This window comes from Lates calcarifer, linkage group LG20 (assembly GCF_001640805.2).
Source record: "Lates calcarifer isolate ASB-BC8 linkage group LG20, TLL_Latcal_v3, whole genome shotgun sequence".
Lineage (NCBI taxonomy): Eukaryota > Metazoa > Chordata > Actinopteri > Centropomidae > Lates > Lates calcarifer.
The window spans coordinates 14,023,111-14,036,583 of record NC_066852.1 but is presented as its reverse complement, the minus strand read 5'-3'; the positions used below and the strand labels follow the sequence as shown (position 1 = coordinate 14,036,583).

Genomic DNA, 13,473 nt, shown 5'->3' with positions numbered 1-13,473 from the left:
GAAAATAGAAATCATTTTGTTGTTCATAGATGGAGTTTCATTATTACAAGTATGGTCATCCTCTTATTTAACGTGGCAGAGGCTAAAATATGATGCCAGAAAACAGAACAAAAAAAATTCTGAAAATGAAATATAAATATTGACAGCATTTATCAAGTCTGTTATCACCAGTGTGCTACAGCTCACTGCTGGGAGATCCCTGGAAGAACTCAAGCAACTACACACACAGATAAACACGCGCGTATACACTCCAAGAGCAGTTCGGTTAAGATGTAGGGTTTTTCAAACTGTCAAAACATACACTGATCCAAAAGCAATGAAGAGAAAATACACTGTCAGGGACTTAACATTTAGTGCACAGAATATCAAAGATCACTGAAGTCTTTCTGTTAATGTGAAACTTCATAAACCTGCACATCTTTCAGACTGCCTCTTCAGGACTCTGAATATGCAAATACCCTAGAACATAACCATCATGACAGCAACCCAAGTGATTTTTACTATATATGACAGTTCCTTCCCTCTCAACTCTCAAGGAAGGAAGGAATTGCCGCTGAGATTTTGTCCTCTAGTAGAACGCTACGTATTGATGCGTGTTCTGTAAATTAGCTCCTCATAAAGACAAATATATGCACAAAATAATAAGAGGCAACTGGTCCCTCCTGTGCTTCAGTGACATTACCAGGAGCCATCATTCAGCACTGCGCTCGCTCACAGAGCTCGCCCATTTATATAGTATACTACTAATGATGGAAATGTTTGCCCTTGAAATTTCAGTTAATAAGCAGCTATGCTATGACATCCGTGATTAGATCACCCAGTGCTGTCACATCTCATCCTGAAGAAGATGCCACCAGACAAAACGGAGAGTGGGAGAGAGCAAACATCCTACTCCGCGATTCTTTTCTTCTCACACACGCACACAGACAAACACACACACACAAATACACGTACACATCTGCTCTTCGGCAGCCATGCAACAGCAAAGTCTGGGTTAATCTTGGGTAACAGCTTCTTGGCCAGGATCAGAAAGCTCCACTAAGACCCAATGAATGCTGACATTGATACGGCGCAGAGCCTCCTCACACAGGTAGGACACACGAGACAAACGCCTTTATAGATGAAGCAGCCTCGGGCAAGGATAAGATTGATTTTGCAATGCAGCATTAGATGAGATTTCCGATGCATACTATAACGAATTAGCATGAATCTGTTCCCCATGAGAGACGCCTGCAGACACAGAGTGAATTGAAATAAATGACTGTCCCAGTGTTTACCACGCTATCCCCCATGCTGCAGTCAGTTGGCCATCTAAGTGTGACAGGCCCGGTTCAGGCACAGGCAGAGATCAGCATGATGGATGGACAGCCAGGCAGCTGCTAAAAATCTCTTGATTCACACCCAGCCTGATATGCCACTCACTGTTCAATTGCGTCCACGTAAATCTGCCATCCACTGTAACGTGATGTGATGAGGAGAGAGAAAAGAAAGCTCCCAGGGCTCTGCTCTTTTAACCTCAACTCCTATAACACAATTTACAATGGCTGACCAGGTTTTTCTGTTCTCTTCTTGTTTTTACCCACCCCAACACACAAGCTACCTTTCCAAAAAAGATGAATGCCTGTGCCACCGAGAGCAATGTCTGGAATGAAAGAGAAAGATTCATCGAGCGATCTGCAACTAAGATAGTGTAAGACCTCGGCAGCCCTGTCAGAAGTCTCTGGCAACAGATCTGATGCAAGTTCAATCAAAACGTTTCAACTGGCCAAACTGTAGCCGGGATTTTTTCTTTCCTTCTTTCTTAAATTTCAAGCGGCTGCTGAGGTGATGCAGATAAATCGTATTCTCATGCTGACAGTCAGCCAAGATTGAATGTTTAACCTTCATCATGTCACAGGTGTTTTAGCGGAAAAAAAAAACTGGCACATGCACATGTTTCTTTAAAGGTGACACTGATGCACTGTAAAGGAAGCTAACTGTAGCGCTATCATGAATAATGCAATATTGATCTGGTCTGTTGTTGGGCTGATTCGTTGACATTTATTACTAAAGTGTTATTTGGATTTAGGGACGGCAAAAACAAATATGACACCTGACAAACCCAAATATCACAGCATTCGTGATCAAACACCACCTTTATATTGTGCTACAGTATATCAATATACAGTAATGTGATGGTATTTTAGGAAAGACTGGGTCTTTCACAGTCAATTAAGCTCCCCAATTTGCGCCACTTAACTGTAATTTAGCTTTTGGAATTAGGAAAACACACAAAGTATATCATGACCTTAACTGTATGACAGCCAAAATGCCAGACAGAATCTAGAACACATAGCTGAGCGCTGCTTGTATTATAGTAAAAATGCAGATTCAAAATAATACAGTAACTAGAGCACACAGAGTAGTTGTTATTCTTTACCACCTCTAGAGTTTCCATATCAGTGCTGTGTAGCAGATTTGGGCCTCGTTGCATTGCTGTCTTGTGAGCACTGTAACTGCATAATGTATATCCTGACAGGGTGATATTGTGTTTTATATCTCTAAGGGCACTGATTATGCTGCCTGGGCACATTTTGGTTAACAGTGCAGTTTCAGCTTCCTTTTCTCATGCTGTCACACGGTAACAACGATAGATGAGCTGAAATACTTACATTTGCACTATAATGCAACACTTCCAAATGCACTAAAATACACCTGAATGGAACAGAAAGACAACCCTGCTTTCTTTAGCTACTGGGTCACATATCTTAAGTGTGATAGTGGATGCTTATTATAAATATCACCTTCAGGGGCTTTTATCTGCACTCTAAGAGCTCATTATTCTGTATGCTATTTTGGTTGGATTAACAGAACTGTGCAAAGTTAAACTGTGTGACTTCAAACACATATCACTTGATTTTCATTCCTCTTTATTATTGCTGGTCTACAGTAGCTTCTTAATCAGGACCACAGGCCGATTGGTGTCAACCTTAGGAGCTGCGTTGGCTCCACATAGCAATGCTTGTTTCTACTGTGCCCAAATATGATTTTACCACTATTAACATTGTAAGTCGCTGCCCTCTGAGCTATCATATGTGAGCCTGGCCTTGACTTTCTGAATGATAATATTAAAGACAGATAATATCAAAGGTTTGAGTTTCACTCATTCTTCTCCTCATTGTACTAAACTCCTCAGTGGTCCTTTCTATCCTTACAATACAGGATATTTTCAATTGAGTAAGACTGTATTGTTCTGTAATAATGCACAGGAGCACTCAGGATTTTATCATTTAAAAATATTGGAAAAAAAAGTACAAAAGAAAACCTCACTCTTCATTCTTCAAAATGGCTGCATTGTCTTAAGCTAAAATTTGATCTGGTACATTTTTGTCATGCACATATTTAATGAATCACAGCTGAGCTCTTTTCAAAAAACATTTCTGTCACCGCCTCTCCCAGTGTGACAGGCTCCAATGTACCAACCTTTGCTGAATCCTCAGTAGCATTCTGCTTACAGAAAATTATAGACCACCTTCCGCTCCTTTCCACCTACTGCACCACCTGTGGTGAAAATAACTAGCAATTTCACTGACTATTATTTCACAGATATAGAACAATATCAATCAAGCTTCCTAAATCAGTTGCCACTGCGTATGTATATTGCCACTGATTTCTCTTTAGCTATTTCAGTGTCCATATCTGGACTTTATTACTGTTTTACATCCTTCTAGCCACCCCTTAAAACAAATGGCACAATGACCCAGATTGCAACTTAACCAACAGTGCGCTGGTGGTGTGACAACTCTGACTATATGGCTGGCAGCTACATGCCTCGTATCGTGTTCAGAAATTCAGTTATTTAAGTATTCCATCTCTGTCACTTGAGCAAAGTTCATTAGAAATAACGCACAAATAATTAAATAACCCAAACTCGCCAAAGGTGTAGAGAGACAAAGATCTCAACAGTGACCTTTTTTTTTTTTGTCTTCACCATCCAGGGACATAATCCCTGTTTGGCTGTGCAGCTGGCATGCAACTGAGTCACGCGTCAGCCCTGATTAGAAGCAGCAGTGGTCCGCGGGCCCCATTCCTCTGCCAGAGCCAGGAGTGGAAAAGGCCAGGGCCACCACTTTCAGTCTGTGGATATGACCTTGATGGGGTATGATAGAGAGGAAGCGACACGATTCGCAATGCCACACAATATCTGTAACCTTCCACTTCCCCAGTACGCGTGCTGAAGCTATTGAGCTGTGACACACACACACACATGCACACACACCACGTCAACTCTGCCCTGTCGTTATTTCAAGCCTTAGTGCCATCCGATCATCCATCTCTCTTTGCATGTTGGCTGGTGCTTTATGGGAGATATCTTAATTGCAAACATTAGCTGCTTTTCATACTCAGCAGATGCCAGACTAATGTAAAAGTCACATAAGTGACTTAAGCACAATATTAAGCTGAAAGTAAAGTAATAAGATGGGCCATAAAACATTTTCAGTATCAGTACGAGTAGTGTAAGTTTAGTTGCTGTTGTAGCAGCAGTGACACCATTTTCTTTTTTTCTTTTTTTTTAATTCACTAACGCTATCCATACTCTTAAATCTTAGAGACTGTGAGCTGTGATAGAGACAGATGTCTTGTGAGTCAGATCATAGCAACACAAGTGTTGTTAAGATGACACTGAAAGCACCAAAAATACTGGGTGGTGAGTAAAATCTTGGCAAGACATTTCCTGTGTCAAAACAGAGCTGATAGGAAACAAAAATAAACATGTAAATTGTACTGAGCTGCAAATATAAATGAAGCATGGCCGAAGGAAAAATAAATGCAGTACAACAAATAGGAAAACAAAAAGCCAAGACTGTGACACACCCTGCTGCTGTACTCCTGCTGTCTAAAAATATCACCATAACAACACTATATGCACAAAAAGTCATACTCAGCATTGCATTAGTTCACTGTTTGCAAGCCAAGACTTGCAATGTTATCAACATGGCTCTTGTTTAGGAAACTAAGTGGCTCACTGAGGAATGGAATAGTTTTTAAATGAGCGTGTCAGCTCAACTAGCGGGGACTTAAGAGTGCAGCCAAGACAGAAAGCGTTAATGGGAGAACATGCAGCGGATCACACTTGTGCACTGTCCACGAGTGAGGCACTGAAATACTGCATGCAACGGCACGGGCAGAGGTGGTCACCGATTTCAGGTGAACTGGAGATCTGAGAGCTAGTAAGTGTTCTGTGCCTGATCTGTGAATACACTGATTTCAGTTTCCCCACTCAGGAAACTCAGCAACAAATTGCATTGTGTTACTGTTGGAGCAGAATTTGCAAAGCAAATAAGGAGGTGCAGGAAGGGCAGCAGTATGTATGCGACATGTGCTCAGAATCTTGGGCACCTCACCTCTTTCATTTTGTGATAAATTAATCTAATTGTCGCGGGGGAATATCAGGCTGTGGGCCCCTAGACTCATCGCCATTTCGAGCGATAGCACTGAAGTCAGTCAAAAAAGAAAACAAACACTTGGTTGAATACAATTATGATATTAAAATTTTACACTAAACCAATTTATGCAATCCAGTGAACAATGGACAATGATTAAGTAAACTGCCTCTCTCTGTTCATTCACATTCATCCACTTACAATATGCAGTGCTGTAAATTAGTATGGAGGAAAAAAAAACATTTAGTATCTTGGAGCCCAGGCTTTGCTGTTATTTGAACCACACCACCTCCTCTTCTTCAATGGTCAACCCTCCTGAACTGGTGCCATACAATCTGCTGGAGGAGGAGGCAGCAGCAGCAGCTTCCTATGGGGGTGTGGGTTTTGAGCTGCATCAAACAGGTATAAGAAACCTTTTTCCTCTCGGCTCACAACTTTAGCCTGAATTATTTTTTTTATTTTTATTTTTTTTAAGGATAATATTTTAGACGGGGGGTGTCGCTCGCTCAGGGAAGCTGCCTTTGTTGCAGATGATGTGGCAGCTTCTTGACTCAGCTTCTGTTTTCCCTTCTCTGTCTGTCTCTCTCCTTCCTATCTTTAAACTGGCCGATCCTTTGGCACAGAACATGAAATCCCTCTCAATAATAAATATGCTACCTCAAGCGTCTCAGAGACAAGGGCCCTGAATGCTGCATGACTCAAAGACCACCTTAACTTCACTTATATATATATATATATATATATATATATATATATATGTATAATTCATACCAAGGCATCCCAGCATGTGGCATCTGGTGGAATCAAACAATAGATTATGTAGCTGGTTTCCATGTTTCTGCCGGGGCTGCAGCCTTTTTTATTCAAAGGAAAAGCCACCACTGTACGTGCTGTAGCCCAACCACAGGGCATGTCTTCCGGCACGCAATTAAGCGACCTCATCCGCAGCCGTGTTGAATTTGGAAAGCATTACCTCTCCTCCACCCACCTCAACTGACTGTAAACACTGATAACAAAGAAGGTTGGCTTCAAATCTGATTCATCTCTGGTTACATTAAGTAAAATCTTCACTAGACACCCCCAAGAGAAGTGTCAGTAATTGGGTGAGCAGCTGCTCAGCACCACCATCCCCCCGAATTGGCATAACAAACAATTCCGGACCACTGACATTGAAAAAACACACACACATGTATATATACACACACACAAATACAACGCGGCTTATCTTGTAGCTTCTCTACCGCAGCACGCTTTAAAGCTAATTACCCGCCGTCCATAAGGTCGTTTCTGTGTAGGAGGTGTGTGTGTGTATGTGTGTGTGTGCGCGCGGTGTCATTTACCTGTGCTTCATCCAGCGATCCGACACATGGATACAGCGAGGGTGGTTTGATTATTCCAGCCAGGCAAACACAAGCACAAAAGAGAGAGTAGGGGGACAGAGAAGAGGGGGAAAAAATACCCTAAAAACGAGTAGAGATGAATGCGGAAGATGAATACGCGACCTCTTGTCTTCAGAAAAGAATAGTCTTCTTATCTTGAGATGTTGCTGTGTCGATGGAGGCAGGCAGGCAGGGAAGCCCACAGCCCCTCAGTACAGACAAAGATGCTCTCTCTCCCCCGCCGCACAGAAAGCAGCAGCAGCAGTAGCAGCAGCAGCGGCGGCAGCAGCAGTAGCAGCAGCAGCAGCAGAGCCGTCATTCCCCCGACACTTGATGGTAATAGTTTGGTAGGTAGCTTATATGGGTTGAGGGCGCGGTCAGCCGGTGTTGACCAATCCTGCTCCCCATCAAACTAACAGCGGCGTTGCCATGGAGGATTAAACGGCGTTTAACCACAGGAATCGTAACCTCTGGTAGTCAAGCAGGTACAGTTTTAATTCCCCATCTCATGTATCAGATTAGAAGGAGCATCTCAACATAGGAGTAGCATCTTATCAGTAGGCGGGTGACCTAGCGGTAAGAGACAGTTTCAAGCAACCCCCCCCCCACTCTCTCCCAATTTATCAACCCCACCCTGTCCTCTCTTCAGGTTGCTTAAGTGTCCTCGACCAAGGCACGAGGCAAAGTTCACCAGCGGCTGAGAAACCCTTACCACGTTTTTAATTCATTATTCCTCAGTGACTCATATTAGCTCTAACAGTATATTCTCCCGGTTCCACTGAAGATTTAACTGTTTCTCACATTTTACCGTGCTCAGTTTTCATTGAAATTTTAACCTGTCCCACAAGGTGTGTCTCCATGACGTAGGGAGTTTTTTCGGCCATCTTTGTTACGTCACGTGGCACAACATTAAGCATTAGAAAATTTTATCTAGGAAACTCTCATGGCTTTGGGGAAATGTTAATATTTCTTGATTAATATTTGGTTTTATGTTCAACAACACCACATTTATTGTATTGGAAACTATAATTTGTTAAAATATTCACCATAATTCTGGCAGTGAAACTATGAACTGTATATCTCTAGCTGCCACTAGTTCATATGTTGTAATGTGAATTTGTATTTGGTGTTGTACTACATAAACTGTAACAGTGAATCCTGTTGCTACTAGAGCTAGAAATGCAGAAACCTTTAGTGCTACAGCCACACATGTCCCGAGGTGTGCACACAGTAATGGCAGGGAGGAGGGTGTGTTTAAAACATAAATTTAAGTTTTGGATTTTTGGGTTGAAAATATATAAAAAGTAGTAGTGGAAAGGTAAAATGGAAAATGGAGCCCACAGAGACATCACTTAACATGAATTATTCTTTTAATTTCTGTCTAATTTATGTTGAAATTCTAAGTTAAACTTGAAACAAGTAAAGGTTATTTACCGTGTAAGGTACATTTCATTCACTAAAGCAAGTCGAAGGCTTTACATAATAGATGAAATTAGTAATAGAACATTTCAAACATGTAAACATGGATGGAAACAGATTTTATAGAGAAATTTGCTAGATCAAAATGCTGCAATAAAAAGCAGAGAGATGAGGATGCCAACACAAGGTAGAGTCCAGTCCTTAGGAACATAAACACTTTAACCCAGTCATGTTGGAGCAAATTGCAAATATTTTCTGAATGATTTTGCCAGCTGTGTGTAGCTTATTAACAAAGCTGCTTCTCCATGTTAAATTTGAAGTCCTCATAATCAGCTGTTACCACCTGGAGAGAGTTTATGAGATAAAAAACCATTAGAGATGTGTTTTAGTTAAAAGCCATCAAGAAACATTTCAAACGTATTATCTTTTGAAAACACAGGATGTAGAATATACAGTTCAGTCAGTGTAGAATATTTCACTTATCTGTGACAGTTGACTCACACCGTGAATCTCTAAAAGCCTGTTAAGGTGACTCAGTGTGGGTCTAAGCCTTTCTTGCAGGACAGATAGAATCAAAATAATCTTGAATCTTAGGATGACGTATGAATAATGAATGTTTGGAAATGTTGTTGCCCATGAAACAATTCAGCCTGAGTGAGTAAAAGGGGTTGAATACTTTTGCAACCATATTTCAAAATCCTCACCACTAAAATGCACTATACCAGTGTTTATAATTTAACACTCACAGGAATTTAGAAATGTATTTGCACTCCAATATGATAGAAAATACAACTTTCTGTGGATTTTCAAACCAAGTAGAAAATTTCAGCAATATTTTGTAGCACATATGTAAGAGCAAAATGTCTGGATAACGGTAGCTGAAAAACAGCTTTAATGGTCATCCAAATGTAGCAATAAGCAGTAAATGTGTATGTAGTATATTATTGCATGCACTTCTGATTTTTAAAGTTTATTTTTTAGTGGTATAAAAAAACAACCCAAAGCAAATTTCTAAGGTAAAAATATGTCCACAAATGATCACGGCACATCTGCCTGCCAGTCACATAGCAGAGGTGGTGCACTGAAATCCAAACAATGCCCTCATCGGAGAGCTGATTGTTTCAAACCCTTGTCTGAAGAACAAAGTTCACACACATTTTAGAGGTTAAATGTCCGTTGATGGCATTCTGCTGCTACTTATAACAGAGGTCAAGTGGTGATGAATTTCGTATCTTGTCATCATCTTATCGTACTTTCATCCTCTCTCTGTAGCCTTTTGCATTTTAATGTCTGTGTGATGGTTCAGCTGTGACTATAGGTTCTGGATTACTATTTGTCAGTGCAGAGTACAAGACTGGACTGATGATGTTATGCAGTTAATTTCTATTTATATTTTGCTAAGAGAGTCTGAACACTGAGACTTCCAAACTGCGCTAAGCTGTCAGTGACTTTGTGGCAACTACATTTTAATCACCACATGTTAGGAACGTCACGGGTACAAGACATTTGGCAGAAAGCTGACATCCTGTGTTAATGTGGGTGTATGTCAGAAACACATGTGACATGGCATACATTATACACTCACAGTCTTTGCTGTATTTTTGTAATTTTTTTTGCCCAAGCAAATTGTGATTCAAAACAATGCACAGAAGGTATGGGAACAGTAAAATGTCTGCAATGCAAAGACTTCTCTTCATCTCTTCCTTTAAAAGTGAGGCAGCCACACTAGCAGCGTGGTTCTAGGATGGCAGTGTCTGACGGTCTGATGGTCTTTCAGGCCACCGCTTTGGTCCGGGAGCTGTTGAATGGATTGCCATGACATGTTGCACAGACATTTGTGGTTCCCAGAGGATGAAACTGACTGACCACTGGCTTTAGAGTGACATATCTCAGCACCTGTTGGAGGGGTTTTTCATGAAATCTGTTTTCCCCTGAAGCAAGCTAACATGCTAAGGTATTGAACATGGTATTCCTTACCTCCTAAATATCACATTGTTAGCATTATTGTAAGAATATTAGCATGCAGATGTCAATGTTCAAAGCACCATTTTGCATGAGTACAGCCTCACAGAGCTGCTAACATGGCTGTAAACTCTTAGTCTTGTGTCATATGAGGCCTTATGCAGTAGGAAATATAATGTGTTTTTAACTAAACCCTGCCAAGCAGAACTATTGTGCAATGAAGCATCAACAAAAATAAAGAGAATACAAATAGAAAAGTTGGTTTTAAAGTACTTTGGGGCACATTCATACTCTGACCAATACTCTTATTATGACTTTGGCACCTCTGCCCCCCAAACACCATACCAAAGAGTTGTGTGTGTGTGTGTATGTGTGTGTGTGTGCTTTAGTGACCTGTCTAAAGCAATTATTGATTTCTCTTCTGGTCTGAGGCAGAATGAAGCTCTGCGGCCTGGATGAGGAAATAGAGGTGCTCATCTGTTGTGGAGAGAGATACATACCCACAATTGCAATAAAATATTGAGCAACACCCGTATTATGAGAAAGCCCCCAGGACTTAAGTAAAGCATGCATGTTATTGAATCTGCTTTGTGGGGTTTGGCAGCAAACGGAAGGTTATTCTCATTTTATCTGAAAAACAGTAGTCCACCAGCTTACACCATTCTCATGGCTGGTGCAGTTCTTGTGATGCTGTTTTGCAGTTCAAGCAGTTTGCTTTGTACAATTAAGCACTTAATATTTAAAACCAACCATTCAGCAGAAGCTCAGTGCAAATAAACAAGGTCTCATAGTAAGTTTGAGAGTAGCCAACGGGCTAAAAGCTAAACTACTTTGCAGCTGTGAGTAATATTAGTTAATGGATTAACATGGATGAAATATTGATCAGTTATTCATGCTAATGTCTTTTAGCAGTTATAACAAACACAATTTTACAGCATCAGTCATACTAAAACTATAGTGTAACCATAAATAAATGTTTTTATGTTGTAGTAGTTGTAGTTTGTTTTTAAGTCAGACTCCAAAACTGTGAAAAAAAGTTGTAGGCACTGAAAGTAAAGTGATGATGCTTTCAAAAATAATGCCATGGGTAGTTTTTATTTATATATTCCCTTTTTTTGGTATGGCTAAACTTTGCCTTTAAAACTGCACCAGTTCTATGCACAGTTTTTCACCTTGGCTGGTACAGTAGGTTGTTCCAAGCATTAGGCTGTCTCAAACTTACTAAATGATACATTTAAAGTCTCTGAAACTTTATGACTTTAACTACTAATCTGACTAGGTTGAGGTTGAGATATCCTGGTTTTTAGTCACCAGTATGGGGTAAACTAAAAAAACTAACTAACTAAGAAAATGCTGGATCCCACACTTCCCATAATGCAATTCAGCATAGTCTTTCATTAGGAATCATAAAGATCCTTAAGCTCCTCCAGAGCCACAGAAGACATCAGACATTTGTTCTCACAGGCTAAGAAGTATTTCTTGTAAAATTGGTGGAGCACCCCTTTAATGAGTTAATATGTCTCCTTGTGTGTTAATTGGTTAATGCTCACTGCTCATAGCTGCAGTTGCCAAGACTGCTTGTTGCTCCCCAGTCTACTTCCTGCAGAACAAACCTGCTGCTGGTTTGACATCACCACATATACCACCAGGTGCCAGTATTCGTCCTGCCTTGGCCCCCATGTTGACAGGTTCACAGACAGACAAAATGAAGCCTTTGACCTGAGGAAAACACCACAACTTTATCAACGTCCTCATGAACCAACTCTCCCCTGATTCATTGCAGTGCAGATCAGACAATTTGTATTCCGCAAACACAACGCCATTTTAACTCTACACAACAGAAATGTTCAGTGGGGCTGCAATTAAACGCCTTTTTCCACTATATTGGAGATAAAACTGTATTACACACAAAAAACCCCAATAATACTTATCTTGTCTGTCACTATTAGAAAACACTGAAGGAAAACTGGAGATAAATGATTTCATGGTGTGTGGAGATTAATTGAACACGTTCAGATTTTACAGTTAAGCTGAACATATTTTTTTTTACCATGTAACTCAATTACATTACAATACATTACATTAACAATGAGAAAACACTGATGCCCTGGTTACAATTGTTTCCTGCAGCCTCATGCAGAAATGAACGTGTGCCAAGTAGTAGGTGTAATACCTTAAGTCCATAACTTTGGGTGAGATGTAAACAAAGATGCTCATTCTCCTCAGGCTAAGGAGAAGAAACAGCTTTCTCACCAACAGACTGTGAGCAACAATGTGAATGTCAATGTGTGAATGAGGCAGGAGAGTGAATAAAAGAGAATTACAGCCAGATCAACTTGAGCTTATGAGATGTAATTATGTGGCTGCTTAGCTGCTGTACAGAATATGTTTGGTCAGCAGTAACACATTTATGTTGAATGTAGACAAGTCATAAACATTTAAAAAGAAAAATTTAATTGGGACATGATGTTAAATATGCCATACTGTCTCAACTCTTTATATTTTTTCATGCTTTGCTTCCTCCAGATCCAACCCCAGGACTCCTGAATCCTGACATTGTGGAAATAAAAAATGAATTCCTTTCCCTCACCTGCAAAGAGCTGAATTCAGCGGCTAGCTTAATGCAAGGACACAGAGACTCTGAAAGACAAAAAAAGAAGAGGAAAGAAAGAAACAATGAAAAAACTCCAGTGCTTATGAAAGCAATTCAGAGCAACATGGTGTTTAGGACACGGAGGTGTGAGACATAGCTTGCACCTGCAGATGTAACACATTATTCTGTGTGACAGCTTTCAGATACATTTAGGACCAGGTGAAGGGAGGTTTTATTGTAGCCTAATGTCAGGTTCATATCTTGAAGAGTGAAGTATTGGAAAAACAGAAAAAATCTCCAAAAAGCTTTTGTTATTCACAGCAGGAGCTCTGACTGCACAAAAGCAAAACAACAAAAAACAAAATAAATCTAATCAATAAATAATAAATAAATTTCCAACAAAAACAAAAGATTGAAATCAATTTACCCAAGACACATTTTTAATTTTCATGTTTTTATGTAGTTTTTTTGTTTTCAAGACCGTATGCTCACAAAACTCTGAAAAGCAATGATATTAGCAGCCAATCAGGGTTTAAAAAAAATTGCCTGCTGTGAAATTACATTAACTTAAAAGGTCTTTTTCCTCTCTGCTGTGCCTGCGCACATACTGTAGATCAAGTCCCTCTTTTTTCCTCCTATATATTGTATTCTAATAAAATAAGGTGTCTGATGAAAAAATATGTTAATAGGAAAAGTG

At 40.1% G+C, this 13,473-nt stretch overlaps 1 protein-coding gene across 5 annotated transcripts in view; it reads right to left on the bottom strand.

The window, feature by feature from the left end:
* Positions 1 to 7,378, bottom strand: part of nrxn2a (neurexin 2a) — a 114,014-nt gene extending 106,636 nt beyond the window's left edge. For all 5 annotated transcript variants that reach the window (XM_018692014.2, XM_051078528.1, XM_051078527.1 and 2 more), the window contains exon 1: positions 6,764 to 7,378. The gene's annotated coding sequence lies outside the window, so the exon portion shown is untranslated. The remainder of the gene's footprint in view (positions 1 to 6,763) is intronic.
* Positions 7,379 to 13,473: the final 6,095 nt, after the last annotated feature.